The sequence below is a fragment of the Nothobranchius furzeri genome, chromosome 8 (assembly GCF_043380555.1).
Source record: "Nothobranchius furzeri strain GRZ-AD chromosome 8, NfurGRZ-RIMD1, whole genome shotgun sequence".
Classification (NCBI taxonomy): domain Eukaryota; kingdom Metazoa; phylum Chordata; class Actinopteri; order Cyprinodontiformes; family Nothobranchiidae; genus Nothobranchius; species Nothobranchius furzeri.
The window spans coordinates 73,792,665-73,803,836 of record NC_091748.1 but is presented as its reverse complement, the minus strand read 5'-3'; positions in this window follow the sequence as shown (position 1 = coordinate 73,803,836).

Below are 11,172 nucleotides of genomic sequence, written 5' to 3'. Positions count from 1 at the left end.
AACACCTTCTACAAATAAATGCATGCAGAATTAGCGTGGCCTGCAGCAGAAGGAGGTGAGCACACACATGTATAGAAAAGAGCTCTCAGGTGGAGGAAAAGGAAGAAGGAGGCGTTTTAAAGCATTTCTCATGATGCCAATCAAAAAAGACCAGATTTTTATTCTTCAGTCTAAGTGCCGTGGCTGCCGCTGCATTCATCTGTCTGCACATAGCAACAATAAAGATGTCACATTTCCAGTTTAGGAGCAATTTCTCTCCAGACCCAAAACAGACTCTGAATTGCTTATTTTTAAAGATCAAAAGGTTTTTCTTCAAAAGCTAAGGTGACTGCAGCAACTCTTTATACCACAGGGATAATGAAGGGAATGTTGGCCCAAAGCAAGGACGTAATTTTCACTTTAGAAGTGGGGGGTATCTTTACAGTATGCTCTAATGGGAAGCAGGCTTCAACACAAACGGTTGTTTTCCGCTTGGTCCTAGAGCTCAACCAGTGTCAATTTAATATAGCGTAATATTGTTTTTGGATGGTAAAAAGTGCAGGGGTCAAAACTTGACTTTGGAAAAAGTGGGGGGGACATGTCCCCCCCCCCCCCCCCCCCCCCAAAAAAAAAATTACGTCCATGGCCCAAAGAATGACAATATGGACACAAGTGATTTTAGGACTTTTGGAAACAATTTTCTGCATTTTACAAAGATGTGTGCGATAAAACGAAGACAACACGGTGCTGCAACTGGAGACATTTTTTCACAGAAAACAGAGCATTTCTCTTAGAATGATTAGTTCAGATTTACATATAAAAGTTCTTAGGAAGAAAATTTAAAATTCTGCATATTTGGTATCATGACTTCTAACAAAAGCAGTGTGTAATTTCTATAGCATGCTATTATGTTAGCTTTCCTACTCACGCAAACAACCCTACAGTTAATGATGAATGATACTTTTCACACAATGGGAGATCAGAGAGCAGAGAAGATAAATGGGAAAGGCAGCTTGAACAATTTAAGAACTCTGAGTGGGAAGCAAGAAAAAACCCAGAAAAAAACAAAAGTCGTTTGCGCTCTGCTTTGCTATTACCAATGCATGATACCAACGAGTCTCTGCAAAGTCTAGTAATGTTTCACAATGGCATTTGGGTAATTGGCTGGGGAAATCGTTTACTGCAATTAAAAAAATTAAAGGATTTTTAATGCTGCGTTCAGTCTTTCGTTTCCGGGGAGAGCAGACACCCGCAGCACCACTGCAGCGTTTCTGCCCCTGTAGCAGAATCTTTTGGTCCAGGTGATTCTGGTGATAACCTTTAAGAGAATGTCACTTCAGCTTTATTAATACACCTCTAATAATGCCTGCGGATGCTTGTAATGTTGCAAAAAGGAAGTCTCTGACCAGACCGGACCCAACACAGAGGGTGGAATGTCACGCTGCTCAGCTGGAGTCTGAAAGGCAGATATGTCCCTGCAGAGCTGCAGCAACGAATCGATGAAGTGCAGGCTCAGGGGTGCATGAGCTCAATATGAAGTTTGATGAAATGCCTTAGAAACAGGCTGCAGGAGAGAATTGAGAAGCAGGATGTGTATTCAAATGTCAGCCTGGAGTCCTCCACAACCTTCTTCACAATGTCTTGATGAACACAGAAGGAATATTAATGGACTGAATATTTAAAGTGTTTTATCTCCCCTTTTGCAACGGAAGGTTTTATTTTTAGACAGCACTCGTGGAATAATGTCTCGCCCACTTCTGTGCATTGCATCCATATGATGTCTTTATACTCTGCATACTCTGAAGCTTAATGTGGCCCACGTGCCCGATTGTCTTTGACTGCAGCCTCTAACGTGAAAACAGTGACCAGCCAGGGAGCGCTCTAACCGGTTCATCTGATGAGCCTTTTCCCAGCACATTTTGGCTCATTGATTAAGCTTATCGGCATGATAAATATCCTCTGTCCCTTAACGACATGTTACTTTCAGACAAGCTTGTGGCAAACAGACTTTCTAATATTTCAAGGACTTTTTTCCCTTCTGTGTTAAAGGCGTCGATAAAGGAAATCACAATTTAGTTTTATTGGCAGAATTTCGTTAATAATTATTCAGACAACAACAAACAAAACAAATAAAATGTCTGTTATGATCCCATCTTTCAGTTCTTTTTAAAACACAAAAAAGGTTTATTTACCTGCAACGTTTCATTTGCGGCTGCAAACATCATCAGGCTGACGCCGATGGTGGCGTCACTTCCTTCGTTTATCCGCGGGCAGCAGAGGACGTTGTCGCCCTCTGCTGCCCGCTCTCCCCTCTCCGATGATACAGTCCCATGCGCGATCCAACATGTAAACTCCATCGTCCCTGTTCATGGTCCCACATCCACGTCTCCTTATCTCGATAGCTTCTTTTATCCATCTTTTGTATTTCTGTTGTTTGGTGTTTATGATCCTTGTGTTGTCAGAACATTATATCACCAAGCAAACATGGTAACAGAAGAAAGAGACCGTAAACAAGAGGACAAACGCATACAACACGCTTTAAAGACCTGTGGATACCCGACATGGGCAATAAACAAAGGAAAACAACAAACAACAACAGAAAGAAAAAAACAACCAAAGCAAAGAAGCAGAAACCCAGAAAGACAAGAACCAAAACCAGTGATAACCCTACCATACATCAGAGGCATAACAGAAAAAATAAGCGCAACAATGAAAAAAACACAACATAAACACACCAACAAAACCATACACAACAGTTAGAAACAGACTAGTGCACCCAAAAGACAAAATATCAGCTGGACTTAAATGTGGAGTCATTTACGAAATCCCATGCAAACTCTGCAATAAAACATACATAGGAGAAACCGGACGCCAACTCAACACACAAACAATAGAACATAGAAAGGAGTGCGAGAAAGAAACAAGTCGAAAACACACAAGAGCAGCAAAACAAGAAGCAGAAAGTACAATAAAGAAGTCAGCCGTAACAGATCACTGCACAAGAGAAAACCATATAATGGACTGGGACAACACAAGGATCATAAACACCGAACAACAGAAATACAAAAGATGGATAAAAGAAGCTATCGAGATAAGGAGACGTGGATGTGGGACCATGAACAGAGACGATGGAGTTTACATGTTGGATCGCGCATGGGACTGTATCATCGGAGAGGGGAGAGCGGGCAGCAGAGGGCGACAACGTCCTCTGCTGCCCGCGGATAAACGAAGGAAGTGACGCCACCATCTGCGACAGCCTGATGATGTTTGCAGCCGCAAACAAAACGTTGCAGGTAAATAAACCTTTCTGTGTTTTAAAAAGAACTGAAAGAGGGAATTTGAAAGTCAACACAGCAAGAACACACCAAAGATGTTTCTGTTATGATATTCAAAAGGGGTCAAATAAAGGCTACTGGACTTCTTTTGTTTCGTGGAGACCTTTTGCTTCTTATAGAGTCACGTTTATACACCGTAGTTGTCTATTGTTTTGTAATGAGCTGAAATTATCTGTGAATACCCCCAAGGAGTCATTGATGTCACTGAGACCTATTGTGTGAGACTAATTTTGATTTTACTTTTGATAAGTGTTTTTCTCCCCAGAAGAAGCTACAATGATGTTCTGCTGAGCTGTGGTGGCCTCATGGAGGGGGTCATCGGCTTCAACACTGTTGCTAACCATTTAATCATTCTCCCTCTCTTGATAATAACATTTTACTCTCTTTGACATTGAATGTGCTACTACTAGTTTACCTGTTTAATTATTGACTCACTAGGACAAATAGGACATGTTTCCGGAACTGCGCTGCTCTGGGTGGCCGGCAGTCTGGTGCACCCGGGCACGTCTGCTGAACATAAACATCGACCACCCCGATACCAGAAACCACAAACGGTCTCCTCATCTGCACCTCACCCCGACTCGGCATCTTCTCTGAGCCCACCATTAAATTACACGTCTCACCACTAGGGGATACTCTATCTTTACCACACTGGTGGTGTGATGACAGAGACCAAGTTTAATGCTATTCTGACCACGTTTTTTGAAGTCATTGATGGTCAAAGTTATCTAGGGGGCGCTGTGACCAACTACAGAAAAATCCCATTGAGGTCAGCTTTGGTTGACAAAGATGGTTTTCTGTTATTTTGGCATCAATCAGACGTTGTGTGTGTGTTATCTGGAGCCAGAGAGCCGAAAGGGGGTGGAGCTACAGGGGTTTGAACCAACAACCACATCAATGTGTTAAGTGCAGTCATATGATGACATAAGCCAAGTTTAATGCCATTCTCACTGTGTATTAGGAAGTAATTCACTCTTAATCTTATCTAGGGGGCGCTGTGACCAATTACATAAAATTCCCATTGAGGTCCTCTTAGGGAGTCAAAGATGGTTTTGTGGTAGTTTGGCATCAATCAGACATTGCGTGTGCTTTCTAGAGCCAAAGAGCTGAAAGGGGGCGAAGCTAAAGGGATTTGAACCAACAACCACATCAATGTGTTTGGTGCAGTCACGTGATAACACAAGCCAAGTATAATGCCATTCTGACCTTGTCTTTAGAAGATGATAAAGTTTGAACCCATCTAGGGGGCGCTGCGACCATTTACAACTAAATCCCATAGAGGTCATCTTTGGTCATCAAATATGGTTTTCTGTTAATCTGGCATCAATCAAACGTTGCATGGATCATCTAGAGCCAAAAGGCTGTAAGCGGGCGGAGTTAAAGTGATTTGAACAAGTGAACACAGACATGGGTTGACTGCAGTTGTGTGATGACTCCCACCATGTTTGATATAGTTTGGAGCTTTTTTGCAGAAGTTACAACGGTTTTTTGTATCTAGGGGGCACTGTCCCAAATTTAGGAAATATTCTATGAAGCAGTTTGTAGGTTGACAACAATCATTTGTGTGCAGTTTGGTGTGAATTGCATCATGCATGTGTTATTCAGGGCCTAATATCTGTCAGGGGGCGGAGCTAAAGCGATATCAACCAATGACCACAGTATTGTTGTTGGGTGCCTTTATGTGATGACACATAGCACGTTTGGTGCAGTTGTGACCTCGTCTGTACGAGTTATTACAGTTTTAAAGATATGTAGGGGGCGCTGTGGTGATATACAACATTCACCAGTTGTTGTTGTTATTCAGAATTTTGAGCATTTTTCTAAGAACATTTTAGGGAATATTTTGCATGCAACAAACATGAAAAGTTAAATAATCTTTAACTTTTTAGGTAATCACCTGATGTTGTTAAGAAAAGTGAGGAAATGATTTGCACTTTGCTGCCAGAAGAAAAGCCAGAGCAGGCTGTAATTATAAGATGTCAGTGAGCTAATAAAACATCAGATGAAGGGCAGCAATTTTCTGCTGCACTCTTTCTGTCTTTTGGTTGGTATTTTCAAGCGCGCGCACACACACACACACACACACACACACACACACACACACACACACACACACACACACACACACACACACACACACACACACACACACACACACACACACACACACACACACACAGCTCGGTAGGCATCAGATAAGATAAACACCGTGTTCTCCACCTCAAAGAGCACCGATTTCTGTTTCGGCCCTGGCACCAAGTTGACAACATCTCTGAAAAACTCAAATTCTGTGAACTTTGTTGACTTTTAGTTTGGGTTTGCTTTTGTGTTCCTTAAAAGTAATATTGTGTCTTATGTAGGTCTTGGTTTTTATTGGGGTCACTGCTTTTAGAAAAGTTTTGTTCTGTTTCTTTTTTCCCCTCTTTTTACTGTTTCTTCCAGTGCAGGGTAAAATAAACTTCATTACTTTATTCACTCCAGCTGTCTCACACAGCTCACATTCTGCTATTTTCACCTTACCAGATCGCTGTCTGTTCTTAGGGTTTGTCTATCCATGATTCCTGTTTTTTCATTTATAATCAAGGATTTATATTTGTATTTTTGCTAAGCCATCAATGACATCATGTGTTGAAACATGCAACTATATAATAGTAATAATCATGGATGTAATTTGGGGGGGGACATGCCCCCCCCCCCCCCCCCCCCCACTTTTTCCAAAGTCAAATTTTGACCCCTACAATTTTACTATCCAAAAACAATGTTACTTTAAATTAAATTGACACTGGTTGAGCTCTAGGACCAAGCAGAAAACAACCGTTTGTGTTGAAGCCTGTTTCCCATTAGAACATACTGTAACGATTACCTCCCCAGCACTTCTAAAGTGAAAATTACATCCATGGTAATAATAATAATAATAATTATTATTATTACTAGATTTCCTTTTCTCACTGCAGCCACATTCATCAGTTTTAATAATAGACTGGAACTTCTTCACCTGTTAACTGAATGAAATCATTTTCTGAACTTTGCGGTGAAACTGAGACATTGGTTTGCCTTTTTATCAGTCCTAAAGTCTTGCTGGACATCTAAAAAGTCAGCCTGACCTCTGCCCGTCCCACTTCCATTTCTCACAAATTTCTTTCTACAAAGTGAGGAAACTGTTTAACTTCTACAATCGCTGTCCAGTTACTTTCCTTTACTTTAAAGTGAGTTCAGTTTTTAGGTTCATTTATTTTCCTTCATTTTTAATAGCAGTTGGCAAAAAAGCTTCAGTTGCAACAGCGCCACCCTCTGGACAGCAGTGTGGACCAGAATGGCGCCAATCTCTGTGAAGTATTCTGATAGTTTCATTTTTGCTTAAATATTCTTTGTAATAGTTTCACCAGAGTATTTTTGTAACACTTCTTTAAGCTCTAATAGCGTACTAATTCTATCTGCCACTTTACAGCTGGAAGGCTGCAGGTTGAAATCCCAAACCCAGCCTTTCAGCAGGAGTCTGCATGTTCTCTCCATGCATTTGTGGGCTTTCTTTGTGTACTTCTATTTTCTCCCACAGACCAAAACCATGAATGTTAGGTTGACTGGTGATCCTAAACTGCCCCTAGGTGCAGTGGCGGTTCTACATCGAATTACTCCCCGGGCGAGGCCCCCTTTGAGCGCCCCCCCCCCAACCCACCACCACCAACACCACCACCACCACCACCACCACCACCACCACACCACCCCACCTGCATGAACACACGCATGTTTTCTACAAACAGGCATGTTTTATTAGAACGACTATTGAACATTCATTTTTCTAAGTTGCACATATTTACATTAATTACTATGAAGTTGTAAAAATGTAAAGCACTATACATTATATACTGTATCAAAATATATAGAATCAAATATACAAAAACAAACAATAACTAAATATTAAGAATATATGAACATAATATATAATAAATATTCTAAATAGCAAAAATATTTCACACGTAACAAACTAAAGATAATCACTACAGCATTGCACTTAGAATAGAAAACACAAACTAAAATTAAAACCTAACCTTGATGCAAAGTCATCAATAATGTCATCACATGAAATCTGCTCCCCTACTGAGTGATTGATACTAATCAGAGCCAGGTTAGTGAGCCGCCCCTGAAACATAGATGACCTCAGGTATGACTTGATCAAGTTTTGAAAAGCTCCTCTCAGCTTGAGCCACAGTGACTGGCAGAGCAGTCCAAAAGTTGGGGTAGATCTCCAATAGATCTTTATCATGATCCATAATATTTTAGAATTGCCTCTGAAATTGTAATTTAAACTGACATAAAAAACTGTAGACTACCAAAAATGCCAACTTTTACAGAACAAATCATGTAAAAAATAATCAGTGCAGCCATCTGCAATAAATAAACAGGATAGTTAGTGGTGACTGGGGAGTTTTCTTCTGCTTGTAGAATTGTTTTATTTATTATTATGTGAACATGATCAACATGTGTTTGTTGTTGTTCAGGCAGGCCACGGGCTGCAGTGAGCATTTAACAAATCCTAGTTTGAATCAGTAAAAAACGATTCAAGGACTTTTTTCAAACCATTTGAATATTCGTTTAAATATTTCAGCCCTATTAGCTCTGTTAGCAATTAGTTGACCGCATTTAACCGTTAAAATCCCAGTTAACTGGTTCAAAAAATTGAAAACATGCATCATGAGAGCTACATACCTTTATCTTTCTGCTCTTTTTTTCTTTTTTTCCCCCTGAATGGGGCACCTGGTGGTTTTAGCCTTTTTATGTTCATCTCTTCTGTTTGTCTCCTGACTCAGTAAGTTTCCTTTAGTCGGGACTAAACAATTTGACCTTGATGGGGGGTGACCACAAAATCGTTTTGTTTTTCCTTTTTTTATTCGGCCATTTCACACAATTCAGAGAAACCTGAAAGAATGATAGGCCTGTGTTTATGATATTATGAATGAAATATGGAAGAACGTTAAGATGTGATTGACTTTAGCCATGTTAATACAGTTGATTCAGCCCCTGCACGCTCATTTCATTTGGGAAAGACGCAGAGGTGAATTCCCCCGCCGCACCCCTCCCCTTCCTGTTCTTTAGACACACGGAGCACGTGAACGTTCTCAGTCAGCAGGAGCGCCTGCAACTGCAGGGGGCGCCAACTTGCTGTTTCCAATCCAGACACTGTCATAAGACAGATAATAGAAAACCTCGGTGCGGCGCAGATTTCCTTTTTTTTTTTTTTACTCCGCGCTTGTGCGCCCCTTTTGTGTCATGAAAAAATGCCGCCCCGGGCAACTGCCCTGTCTGCCCGTGCCTAAAACCGCTACTGCCTAGGTGTTACCGTTTTTCCTTCCTTGTGGCGATGTGATGGACCTGTCAAGGATGTTCCCAAACCTAGAAAATAATAAGAGATCATTGTGTAGTTTGTTCAACTCCCGTGTTTCACATGTGCCAGGGTTCCACCCACGTGCATCACAGGCCATGTTTAGGGCACCAAGCGGCTAGGGGGAAACAACCAATCAGGCATAAGAAAGCCTCTGTGCACAACCACACATTACAGGCAGTTGCACTGCTTTCTTTATCTGGTTAAAAATGTGTCCAAACTTCAGAGATTTTCTCTTTCCCGAGGAGACACGTTAGCTCTGCACCAGCCTGCTAGCTAACAGCTACATTGCTTTTAGTCATTTTCTAAACACAGCGTAGTAGAAGATATCTGTTTTTACCTGTTTTTGCTGACAAGTTCCGGCTAAGCTGCAGCCTTCCTCAGAGCACTGCCGATGTTGGTGGCGTTACTTCCTACTCCGTTTGGGCAGCAGAGGATGATGTCGTCCTCTACTGCCCTCGTCGCTGATGACAAGGAGTCTTTCTCAATGTTAAGGAGCCTGGCCTTGCGAGGCGATGTCTTGCGTGGCCAGGCGCCTTGCTTACGAGGACACTGTCCTTGCTTGGTCAAAGAAAACGGTCAAATGGAACAGACTTTTATCACTTGACCGCGGCTTCCACGGCGGTAACGTAACGTCACATGACACGGGAGATATTATATTTTATATGTATTAGTTTCAATATAAATATATAACGAGACTTTTACTTTTTAAATTGTGTATATTAGGGGTGGGCAACATAAACGATATAAGGTGGAAACGATATAAAGTTGGGTAATGATAAGAGTTTTTGGCTATATCGCAATACCGCGATAACACATGACATCACTAAGATGTGCACCCTGCTGACATTGGGACAACAGAATGGCAGTGACTGCAAGCATGGAGTGGGCGGAGGAGGAGGCCTACATGCCTCAAGTGGCATATATTTGCCACATGAGGATATTTCCATCCTAGTCGATTTTGTTTCTCGGGGTGGAGCTGAACGCCTCCCTAATGAGAGCACGTTTGCCTCTGGTGAGAGTGGCAGATCTCACCACGGTGATCCCCCGCGTGCAACCCCGCAAGATCGCTAGAGCCCTGTTAGTCATGAAACTTCTGGGCGTGATGGCTGCAGCCCACGCTGTGGTGCTGTTAGGTTTACTGCACACAAGAGTTGTGAGTGTGTGTACTCGTTAGTGGCTCCGCCCTCTCGGTCTGCTAAGCAACAGCATCTGTTGCATTTTTCAAACAGGAAGTGGGAGTTGAGCAAGAATCTGGTAGGGGGTGGCTTGCTCTTTAAAAGCTAATTGTCAGGAATAACAGACTTTTCTGAAAAGTTGACTTGATGAAATCAGCACGTCTTTTGAGAATCAGATTATTTAATTTAGTTGAAATGCAGAACTGGTTGTGTGTGAAATTTTACTTCTCGTTAGCTATTGGAATATTGTACATTCTCCTCTGTTCACTCTAAGATTAGATAAAACAAAAATAAAAGAAAAGCATAGATTTATTTTCAACAACATTATAAAAATGTGTTTTTCTTAACTTTTTGGTCTACAGACATGATTTTTGGGGAGAATTGACTCCTTCCACATATTATAAACCCAATAATATATCAGCATTCAGATAAAGCCAAATAAATAACACCTACAATAGCTGTCACGCTCCATTAGGTGTGTGTACTTAGCTGCACTTCATCACAATTGTCCCTTCCTGAGAAAATAGTGAAACTTGGAGCTCTGAGTGAAAAGTAATAGAAATGCTACGCGTGATGCCTGTGCCTGCATCCCCCCCCCCCCCCATCCCCCCCATCCCCAATCTGTAATGAGCTAAGCAGTGGAGTGTAAGCAGCCTCTTAGATAATGAGGCACAACTCCCAGTGGACTCAAGCTGGGCCCACAAGTCCAATATACCGTTGCTTCATCATGAAAATGAGCCCAACGCTAACATGGAGAGCTGGAGGAGGGAGAAGCTACATGAATGAGGAAGAGACTCCCGTCTCGATTTGAATCTGTAGCTGTCACCCGCAGGAACACGATTTAAGAAAATGACTTGATGGTGCAAATAGTTACTCGTATTGCTCAAGTGAAGGACTCACGGTCTTCGACGTCTGTCTGATTCAGCCTGTTTTAAAACAAAACTGCTTCAACAAGCCCCCGAAACCACAGAGCATCCATTTTTTATTACATGCTTCACCAAGCCCGGGCACGTTTGTGTATCTCCTGCTTTGAAAACGACATCAAATGCATTTCAGAAAGACCCCAATTGCAATGCCATGTAGATATATAAATGCAATAGGTTATTTTACTCCCAGAAAAAGAGACTCTGTGCTCTACTTCAGCTCTGGGAGCGAAGACCTCTCCTGCTTTTTTTGTGGATATCTTCATAATAGCCTCATTATTCAACCCCAAGCCCACAAACACTCAGGCTGAAGTAATGAGCCTCTCACTAGTTGCTGAGTACCACCTTTTCTGCAAGAGGTTGAATGGAGAATGCAT